This window comes from Camelus dromedarius, chromosome 9 (assembly GCF_036321535.1).
Source record: "Camelus dromedarius isolate mCamDro1 chromosome 9, mCamDro1.pat, whole genome shotgun sequence".
Classification (NCBI taxonomy): Eukaryota; Metazoa; Chordata; class Mammalia; order Artiodactyla; family Camelidae; genus Camelus; species Camelus dromedarius.
In genome coordinates this window covers 3417108-3428424 of record NC_087444.1, presented here as the reverse complement: position 1 = coordinate 3428424, position 11317 = coordinate 3417108, and the positions used below count along the sequence as shown (strand labels likewise).

Here is an 11317-nt window from a genome sequence, read left to right as displayed (position 1 = left end):
AATACTACAAATGCCTTAGAAAGGTGTTCCTTAACCTTCTTAAACGGTAGGAGAGAAACGTGCTTGTAGTCATCCATATGGAAAAAATGTATGTGAAGTTTTGTCCTGTCCCTCCTACATCTACTCCTTCACCCCCCATAACTAAGAGAAGTTCAGAGAAGTAACAAACTAAAACAAGAGACAAAAACAAGATACACATTGTGGTTAACAGACTTCTATATCTTAAGGTAGAATCAGGAAGACTTATTTTTTCCCTTAAATGTATGTATGTGCGTGTACACACATTTATAGCTGTACGTACACATGCGCCAAAGTACTATGAGACAGTGAGCTGGCAGAAGAACAAATCATAGCTTAATTCTGGAATGTGAAGCTCATCAAAACCTTGGCTGATTTACCTGTAACATCTGCCCTTCCAGCCAAATCTGCCACTTTATCTGACTTCAGCTGTCAGCTGCGCGCACCTGCCAGGAGCGGGGAGGGTGTCAAATAGATGAAGGGATATTAAGCTGGCCCAGTGCCTTTTCCCTGTGCTTTGGTGACTGCTGGATGAGTCATGATTTAAGCCCTTTTTACAGATTTTACCTGACTATATAGTCCTTTAGGGTTGACTCTTGGTTTTTCCTTTAGTGAAAATCACTATCCTATGATTTAGCCAAAGGCATCAGAACCAAGATGCCCCTACAGTTCCCTCAAGCTCAGAATCACCACTTCCAGTTACCCGACTTCCCACCCCAATCAGTCACCATCGTGGGCTTGGACTCATACCTGAAACTGTTCAGTGGTGCAGATTCTGAACTTGCCAACCTTCTCTCCAGTTCCCTCTAACCCAGCCCTGACTGCACTTTGGAAGTACTTGAGGCGGCTCCACAAGCACTGACCCTAGGCCCCACCTGCAAAGCTTGTAAACTCGCAATGGCAAGCACGTCGGCGCCTCTCGCGCTCTCAGTCCTCCGCCTGCGTCGTGTCGTCCTCCCCGCTGCGCTGCCTGGACCCGCCGGTCAGACATTTCAGAAATGCTTTGTATATCCTACTATTCTCCTTATTCTTTTTTTTTTTTTCTTTCCCTGTAGCTCTCATCTGCCAACCCAGCCGAGGAAACACCCAGTCTTATCTGTTCAGGTTACTGAGACGTGGGGAAAGTAGCGTGAAGTTGTTGACTCTTGGCTGGGCTTTTTCTGCTGCTCCACAATTTTTAAATTCAATTGAGATTACTTGGCACCAAATTCATTCATTTATTCATTGTGCAAGTCAGTCAGCCAGTCACCATGCAACCGAGTCCTATGCATTGCTGAAGCTGCAGGGTTCACCAGTGAGGAGGACCCAGGCCCCGCACCCGGGGAGCTCAAGGGAGACGCGGCACAGCCCTCTCTCCCGGCGGTCCCCCGCCGCCCTCGTCCCCTCGGCACCTTGCCACGCCTCCTGCTTCACTCAGCCGGCCAGGGCCAGCTGACCAGGGCTGCCTTGCCTTCTCGTGACCTCACTTGGCTAGAGAAACTATTCCCACGTGCATCCGCCATTATATTCAACAGCTTTCCCCCTCGGTCTTCACTTCTGGCCAGGAAGTGTTATTTGCCACTACTAACCTTTCCTTCCTGAAGCTCCGGCTTCTCTTGGCTCCTGAAGGGAGATCAGCTTCTCTGCTTCTCCTGTCTCTCTGCACTTTTTTCCCTTCATTGATTTTCCTACTCTGCCCACCACCCCCGCTGGTCTCCCATAAAGCCTGCCTGCTTATCTTCTTCCTCTACACTCGGTGACTTGAATGGCTTGTCCTCCCTCACCTGCTTTGTGCTCCCCTCTCTGCAGAAGACTCCAAAGTCTTCATCCTTACATCTCTACACCCCTGCTCCAGATGCACATTACCTGTTACATGGGTAGTACACTCATCCAGGTATGAGGTCATCTCAAACTCAACATAGCCAGACCCAGACACATCATCTTTCTGAGATGAACAAATGTTGGCACCATGCTTGATACATGAGAGGAACTCAAATGGAAGCTATTCTTTCTCTGTTCCCCATCTTCCCCATCAGAAAAGTCTTCCTAAAATGGTTTTAATGACGTCGTTCTCCTTTTTTTTTAACCTTCTGTGGCCCGCCTCTGCCTAACAAAACATACAGAAACCCCTACATTCAAGATCTGACATTCAAAACTCTCTATAAAAAAAGACTGCATGGAGACTAACCAATATGCTACTAAAATCCAATGGGTCAACAGTGAAATCAAAGTGGAAATTTAAAAATACCTTGAGAAAAATGACAAAACACAACCACAAAAAATCTATGGGATACAGCAAAAGCAGTCTTAAGAGGGAAGTTCATAGTGATACAGGCCTTCTTCAAAAAACAAGAACAATTTCAAATAAATCTAATCTACAACCTAAAAGAATTAGGAAAAGGAGAACAAACAAAACCTAAAGTCAGCAGAAGGAAAGGAATAATAAATATCAGGGAGAAAATAAATAAAATAGGGGTTAAAAATAGGAAAAAATCAATAAAATGAAGAGTGTTTTTTCAAAAGAGCCAACAAAATTGTCAAACCTCTGGCCAGGTTCACCAAGAAGAAAAGAGAAAGGCCCCAAATAAAATAAGAAGTGAAAGGAGAAATTAACAACTCATCCCACAGAAATACAAAAACCGTAACAATACTATGAACAATTATATGCCAACAAATTGGACAACCTAGAAGCAATGAACGTGTTTCTATAAACATACAGTCCACCAAAACTGAATCAAGAAGAAATAGATAATTTGTACAGACTCATTACTATAAATGAAATAGATTCTGTAATTTAAAAACAACAACAACAACAACAACAAAAACCTTCCCACAAACAAAAGTCCAGGACCAGATGGCTTCACTGGGAAATTCTACCAAACATACAAAAGAACTTAGATGGATCCTTCTCAAACTCTTCCAAAAGACTGAAGAGGCAGGAACACTCCCAAACTCATTCTATGAAGCCACCATCACCCTGATACCAAAACCAAAGATACTACCAAAAAAGAAAATTACAGGCCAGTATCTTTGATCAATACAGATGCAAAAATTCTCAACAACATACTAGCTGTTTATGACAAACCCACAGCCAGCCTTAACAGTCAAAACTTGACAGCCTTCCCACTAAAATCTGGAACAAGACAAGGATGCCACTCTCACCACTTCTATTCAACATAGTATTGGAAGTCCTAGCCACAGCAATCAGAAAAGAGAAAGAAATAAAAAAGATCCAAATTGGAAGGGAAGAGGTAAAACTGTCACTATATGCAGATAACATGATACTATAGATAGAAAACCCTAAAGAATCCACACAAAAAAATACAAGAGCTAATAAATGAATTCATCAAGGCAGCAGGTTACAGGATTAACATACAGAAATCTATTGCATTTCTTTACACTAACAATGAAATATCAGAAAAGGAAAGTTTAAAAAAAATCCCTTTTAAAATCACATCCAAAAAAAATTAAACACTAAGGAACAGACCTGATCAAGGTGAGTCACACACTGAGAACTGTAAGACACTGATAAAGGGAATTAAAGATGATTTAAAAAAACTGAAAGCATTCCACACTCTTGGAAGAATTAATATTGCTAACGTGGCCGTACCACCCAAAGTAATCTACAGATTTAATGCAATCTCTATCAAATTACCCAGGACATTTTTCACAGATCTAGAACAAATAATCCTAAAATTTACATGGAAGCACAAAAGACCCAGAATTGCCAAAGCAGTACTGAAGAAACAACAAGGCTGGAGGCATAACCGTCCCAGACTTCAGACAATACAAGGCTACAGTGATTAAAACAGCATGGTGTTGGCATAAAAACAGGCATGTGGATTAATGGAACAGAACAGAGAGCCCAGAAATAAACCCACACACCTTTAGTCAATTAATCTTCAACAAAGGCAGCAAGAATATACAACAGAGAAAAGACAGTCTCTTTGGCAAAGTGGTGTTGGGAAAGCTGGACAGTCACATATAAATCAATGAAGTTAGAACACTCCCTCACAACATACACAAAAATAAACTCAAAATGGTTTAAAGACTTAAACATAAGACAACATAAATCTCCTGGAAGAGAACACAGGCTAAACATTCTCTGATATAAATCGTAGCAACGTTTTTCTAGGTCAGTCTCCCAAGGCAATAGAAATAAAAGCAAAAATCAACAAATGGGGCCTAATCAAACTTATAAGCTTTTGCACAGCAAAGGAAACTATAAACAAAACAAAAAGACAACCTATAGACTGAGAAAATATTTGCAAATGATGTGACTGACAAGGGCTTAACCTGCAGAATATACAAACAGCTTATACAATTCAATAACAAAAAAAACCCCACTGAATCAAAAAATGGGCAGAACATCTAAACAGACATTTCTCCAGTGAAGACAAACAGATGGCCAGTAGACACATGATGTTCAATATTGCTAATCATCAGAGAAATGCAAATCAAAACTACAATGAGGTATCACCTCACACCAGTCAGAATGCCCATCATTCAAAAGCCCACAAACGATCAGTGCTGGAGAGGGTGTGGAGAAAAGGGAGCCCTCCTACATTGCTGGTGGGAATGTAGTTTGGTGCAGCCATTATGGAAAACAGTATGCAGATTCCTTTAAAAACTAAAAATAGACTTGCCACATAATCCAGCAATCCTACTCCTGGGCATATATCCAGAGAAAACTCTAATTCTAAAAGATACGTGCACCCCAATGTTCACAGCAGTACTATTTACAGTAGCCAAGACATGGAAACAACCTAAATGTCCATCAACAGATGACTGGATAAGAAGTTGTGGTATATTTATACAATGGAATACTACTCAGTGATAAGAAAGAATAAATGCCATTTGCAGCAACATGGATAGACTTGGATATGGTCATTCTAAGTGAAGTAAGCCATGAAGAGAAAGAAAAATGCCATATGATATCACTCGTGGAATCTAAAAACAAAAAAGGACACTAATGAACTCATCTACAAAACAGAAACAGACTTGCAGACACAGTAAACAATCTTATGGTTACCAGGGGAAAGGGGGTGGGAAGAGAGAAATTTGGGAGTTTGAGATTTGCAAATGTTAACAGTATATATAAAAATAGACAAAAATAGAATTCCACATAGCATAGGGAACTACAGTCAGTATCTTGTAATAACCTTTAATTAAAAAGAATATGGAAATGAATATATGTATATTTATGCATGATTGGGACATTAAGCTGTACAGCAGAAATTGACACATTGTAATTGATTACGCTTCAATTAAAAAAAAAAGGTGTGGTATACACACACGTGCACACACACACACACACACACACAAATCTCAAACTCCCAATGTCCCACTGGCTCTAGGGGCAAAAGAGGTTTCCTACTGTTGCAGTCTCTGGATGGCCTACACTTTCAGTATTTCTGTCACTTGTGTGAAGATACTAAATTCTCTAGGGTGACGTGTCACTTTCTGCCTAGACCCGACTGATACATTTCAGCCAAGCCAAGCAGTAGATAATGTGTGTTCAGTCAACATATACCAGGCTCTATGCACACCAGCTACTGTGCTGGATTGAGTTTTCACTTGTTATCTTTGTTCAAATGGTTACCTCCACCTAAAATATCTTCCTTGCTTCCAACCCACCTAACAACACTGCTGACCTTCCAAGCTCACTCAGAAACCAGCAGTTGGAGCATCACTGTGTGGGAGGCGACGTGCCGGGTGCTGAGGGTGCACAGGGAAGGAACGACCATCCCAGGCACCATGGAACTGACACTACATTTCTTCATGAAATACTCTTTTAGATTCTTTCCACCGATGTGTACATTCTTGAAATTCCCATTTGGCTGTGCTTATTTTTACTTTATTTGCTTTTAATAAAAATCGCCTATATAGTACTTACAAAGTGCCAGGCACTGTTCTAAGGACTTAAAAATACAACATTTTAATGTAATCATTACATAGGTATGTACCTATGAAACACAATATAACACATATATAACAATTTAGGTGACTTCCTGGTAAGCCTCCTTACCAGGTGGGTGCTAATATTATCCTCATTATTTTATTAGTGAAGAAACTGAGGCACAGAGAAGTTGAGTGACCTGCCTGATGTCACAGAGCTGGTATGTATAACTCTGTCACACTTTTATTTTAGCCTTGCACTACAGGTTTCTGCAAACTTATTTCAGCATCACCAGCAGAAATTGCTGAATTTTTTCCCTTTCTTTTACAATTACAGAATGTATGGTTTTTAGCTGGGAATGGGTCCACCTCGGGAAAAAGAAAAGCTATGGTTCCCACCTTGCCATGGGATGTGTGAGTAAACGTGGTAAGTTTGCCTTACCTTTTTAAAAGTTAGCTTTATTACAAGGATAAGACAGGATTATTATGAAAAAAACTCAAACATCATGAAGAGGTACACAGTGAAAAGGAAGGACCCCCCACCTTCAGACCACTGCCTGTCTTGCCCCAGCACTCTTAACTGTTTGTACATCCTCCCAGAAATTTTCTATGCACATATGTGTATTATGACTGTTATTATTAGCATTTTAATACAAAAGGAATCATACTAAACATACTCATTTGCATATCAGCTTTTTTCATCTAATCTTGCATACTTCCCATAGCAGTATATAATAGATCTTCCTTATTTTTAAAAGGTCTCCACTGTATTCAACCGAGTTACATGGCTCTGCCATACTTCCTTCGAACAGTTCATTATTGCTAGATGTCTAGGTTATTTCCAGCTTTAGGCCATTCTAAACAATGCTGCATTTATGGAAGATAATTAAATGTCAATCTTTCCCACACAGCCCACAGGTTATCCAACAGGTGAAAAATGGTTTCCAGCCATTTCAATTCATGTCTTTTATGAGTGAAGCTGAGCATCTTTTCACATATAGAATACTTTGCATTACTTTTTTATAATTTATCTGTTCTTCAATTAGGTCATTTTTCTATTGCATCATCGGTCATTTTCTTATTGGTTTGTAGTTCTTTACATATTACAGAAACCAGCCCTTTGTTTATGATATGTATTATAATTATTATTTTCCAGCTTGCCTTTTGATTTTGCTTATGGTATTTTATTTTTTGGCTTAAAGAAATTCATGTATTTGGATTTATCAGTTTTTTAAGGGCTTCTAGGTTTGGGGTTATACTGCACTCAGTTTATCAAATAACTTCATCATGTTTTATTTTAGTGCTTTTCATAGTTTTATTTTTATACTTGTCTTTTCATCATTGGGAATATACTTTTGGATAAGGAGTGGAGTGGGAATTTTGTCCCAGAATCACTGGTAATGAACACTCCTCCTCTTCTACTAACTTGAAATGCCACTTTTATCACTGCTGGTGTGAGTAAAATGGATACAATCTCTACAAGAGCAACTTAGCAATATCTTTCAAAGAATGCACAAACAAACCTTTGACCCAGCAATTCAAATTCCCAGAAATCTACCCTACAGATATGCTTGTACTTGTGCACAATAATGTAAGAATAAGGATGTCTACTGAAGCATTGTTTGTAATAGGAAATTCTGGACATTAAATGTCCAGCTATTGGGGACTGTTAAATCATTAAGATACATATGTACAATTGAACCAGGCATATCTACTTGTATTAAGTGGAAGAGTAAACACAGCATACTACCAATTGCAATGCTATATCACCTATGTCAATAACATCAGCAAATATAAAGAGAATAAATATAAAAATGCTGACGTGTGCATAAAATAAATCTGAAAACATTTTCAGGAAACCACTTTCACTAATGGCTTACAGGGAGGATTGCAGCCTGGGATATCAGAACAACAGGAACGTTGACTTTTCCCGGTACCTTTTTTTGACAATTTTGGATTCTGTATTATTTCCATGAATTGTTTGTTACAATGAATTTTTAAAACTTCATTCACTCAACTTATTCGCATTTAGCGAATGCTAATCTTGTACAAAGCTATGAGTTGCCAGGAAAAGAGGTACAAGTTAGTAATCCCTGCCTAGAGGAGCTGACAGGCAGAGTGGACCTCATACCTCTTTGCACTGGAATCATGGGGGAGGGGAGTGGGAGTTCTTATCAAAAAGTCAGATTCCTGGGCCTCACCTTGATGGAGTCCCAGAGTGACGCCCAGAAATGGGCATTTCTGGCAGGATCCCACTGGGGATTCCAGTACGTGACAATTCGGAAGCCTTCCAGGCTGGAGAGGCAGCTCACTGTGTGGGTGCATTTTCTCGTCCCTGCCTCACTCCTGCCTAGCAGCCGAGACCGTGCTCCAGGCGAAGGGGTGTCACCCTGGGGCATGGGCCTAGCTCCCCAACACTTGAGACCCGGGCCTCCCCTGCGCTCTCCTTCAGGCCGAAACTGCGAGGCCTCACTTCGCCGCACCCCGGGGCCGCTCTTCTCAGTTCCCAGATCAGGCTTCGGAGTCGGCTGGGCCCAGGCGGTCACCAAGCCAGGGAAGCAGGGGACGGGAGGGAGTGGAAAGGAGGGCAGACGTGACCCGCGCGAGCGGCTAGAGGTGAAAGAACTGCGGAAACCGAAGGCAGTGGGGCAAGTGGGCAGAGAATGGGAGGCGAGGTAGACGCTTTAGGAAAAGGAGGAAAATGACACGTGTAGCTAGAAGAAATGTACAGGGGGGAAAAAACTGCGACTCCGCCGGGACTCGAACCCGGAACCTTTGAATGCCTTCAGCCTCTAGAAGTCCAATGCGCTATCCATTGCGCCACGGAGCCACCTGTTGGAGTCTTTACGCATCTGCTATGTTAAGCCAGAGGCGACGGCCCCGCGCCTTTTCCATCACCCCTCGGTCTATGTCGCCGAGGCAGGGCACTGCCATACACGAGCTGCGGGCGCCCGTCCTCACCCAGAGACCGCCTCTCAACGAGGCCCGGGAGCCCTGCAAGAGCTCCGGCCGGGTCTCCGGCCCACCCGGGGCGCCGCCGTACCTGCCCCGCGCAGGACAAAGCACGCCGGCGCTCTTCCTCCCGGCTCCCTTCCTGCCCGCTCGCCCCCGCCTACCCGCTCTCTCCGCCAGCCGATTCCGCCGGCCCGGCCCCGCCCCGGTGATGCAGGCCCCCGGCCGGCCGTTGCGCGGTTAAACCGGGCCGATGACGCGGGGCACTTACGTCGCACCTTTTAGCGGCCGATCCCGAGCAGCGGCCCCTCCCGGGCCCCGGGCTCTTCCCTGGCCGCCCGCGGCGAGCGCGGGCCGCGGCGACGTCTGTGTGAGTGCTTGTGCGTGTTTATTTGCGCGGGGTTCGCCAAAACGGGGTTTGGGTTGCATTTCGCTCCCCACAGCCCCAGAGCCGAATTTCTGAGGTATCCGGGCTCTGGTGGACTGAGGAGGGCGACACGCCCCGCGCCGCAGCGTCCTCCGAAAGCTCGTCCCAGCGCCGGCGGCCGCCGAGCCCGCGCGCCGGGAGCACGTGTTTGCGGGGGCGGCCGCGGCGCGGGGCCGGCCGCGGCGCGGGGCCTGCGCGAGTGGGAGCGCCGGGCGCGTGCGCGTGCGGCCGCCGGGGTGCGCGCCCGAGCGGGGCCGCGGGGCTTCCCGGGGGCGGCGCGCGGCGGGAGGAGGAGGCGGAGCCCGAGGCCGGCCGAGCGCGCGGCCGCTCGAAGGGTGGCGGTCGCTACGAACCAGTTTGGTCTGAGGGGGGTTCTTCAGTGACCCTACAAGTCCCAGCTGCACGACTCCGGAGCCGCTTGAAACAGACAGTCTAAGTAAAAACCGCGTGGTTGCCACGCAACCGCGGCTGCCAGACAAAACCCTCGGTGCCGGCTGCAGTCGGCTGGCGGTTTCCGAGCCCCGCCTGCGTAGAAATTGCGGGGCCGCGGCTGTGCGCGCTCCTCGGGCGGGTCCGCAGCCCCCTTGTGCGCCGAACCAGGCGCAGGTGTAGCCCACCTGTGGTCACCTTGCATCAGGCGTCAAAGCCGAGTGGACTCTGTCCGTGCTCTGCAGATGGAAGGGGGCTCCCAGGAAGAGCGTGGTGCGGTAGGGGTCTGTGCATTCTTAGGTAACTGTGCCCCACAGCTGTGCTGCGGGCCAGGTGCTTCCGTCCCCTTTACGACTTGGGTAGGGGTACCAGCTGGTAGTGTCAAGAGCTGTGAAGAATCTGAGATTTCACCCTGCTTCCAGGCGAACATGTCAGTCTGCCTCACTTCCGTGGGTGTTGACAGAACTCAGCACTCCTGGGTCACAGGGAAAAGACTACCGCAGCGAAAGCGGCAGCCGGAGTATTAACATGACTGGTTCCGCCCCCCGAACCCCAGTGCTCACGGGGCCGAAGCAAGCGGGCCCAGCCGGAAGCTTGCACGCAAAATGGGCTGCACTACTGGAGAGGAACGCTGAGCTTGGGGAACCCACCATTTTGTGGCAAGCAGCAAGCAAGCCTGCCCTCTGTCCCACAGGGAAACAGTCCCTCAACCCTCAAGGCTGCTGACTGCAAGCACAACCCTGAGAAATTGCCCAACTGAGCAGGGTCTTGCCTTCTTAGCCCACCCAGCAAGGATGTGCAAGGATGCTAAGAGCCCGTGTTCATTGCCTGTCCAAAGAAGTGACAGAGCCCTGAGTGACGCCAGGCCTGCCATTCCACCATAATAGATCCAGTTCCTTGACAACAAGTTATGGATAACATTGTTATGCACCCATTAAGATTAATGAAGTAAAACAAACATCCTCACATGCACGAGGTAGGGACTTTTACATGTGCAAAATTAACCCTTGAAGTAGAATATGACTTCAAATTGTATTTATTTAAACGAATCTTTATTGAGCTCTGAAATGTGCCAGGCACTGGTGGCACCTCAAGAGTCTCCACTGGTCGTTGGAGTTGCACATGGCTGAACAGGAGAAGAGAGATGCTCAGTGCCTCCTTGAGTACCACACAGAGGAGTCCTCCTGGGGGACACTGAAGCCAAATCTCAAATGATGAGTCACTGACATGATTTAGTAACAATTCAGATTCATATATGTAAGTCCTGGGAAGGGAGAATTGAGAAAGAAACCAAGTGTTAAGGAAAGATGTGTGTCCATAATTCCATTTAATGAAGCAAAAAGAGAATTTTAAGGTACTTGATTCCTTTCACTAATTGAGCTATCCCATCCAGAAAGAATCCAGAGTAATGTACTAAATCAAGTTTATGCTCCCCCCCAAAAAAATCTCTGGGAGATTGGACAAGTTGGGGGAGTAGAAAGACCTTTCACTAGTTGAAACCCAAACCCCTTGTCTCTGTCATGGAAAATATTACCAAGATACGGTATTAGCAGACAGTGTGGGAAAACCAGGCTTGTGTGACCAACTCTGTGAGCAATCGAGGTATATTTTTTA

At 45.3% G+C, this 11317-nt stretch overlaps 1 non-coding gene across 1 annotated transcript; it reads right to left on the bottom strand.

Annotated features, from left to right (window-relative positions):
* Positions 1-8640: 8640 nt before the first annotated feature.
* Positions 8641-8725, bottom strand: TRNAR-UCU (transfer RNA arginine (anticodon UCU)). Its single transcript is given in 2 exon segments — positions 8641-8676; positions 8689-8725. It is a non-coding gene; the product is annotated as a tRNA-Arg (tRNA).
* Positions 8726-11317: the final 2592 nt, after the last annotated feature.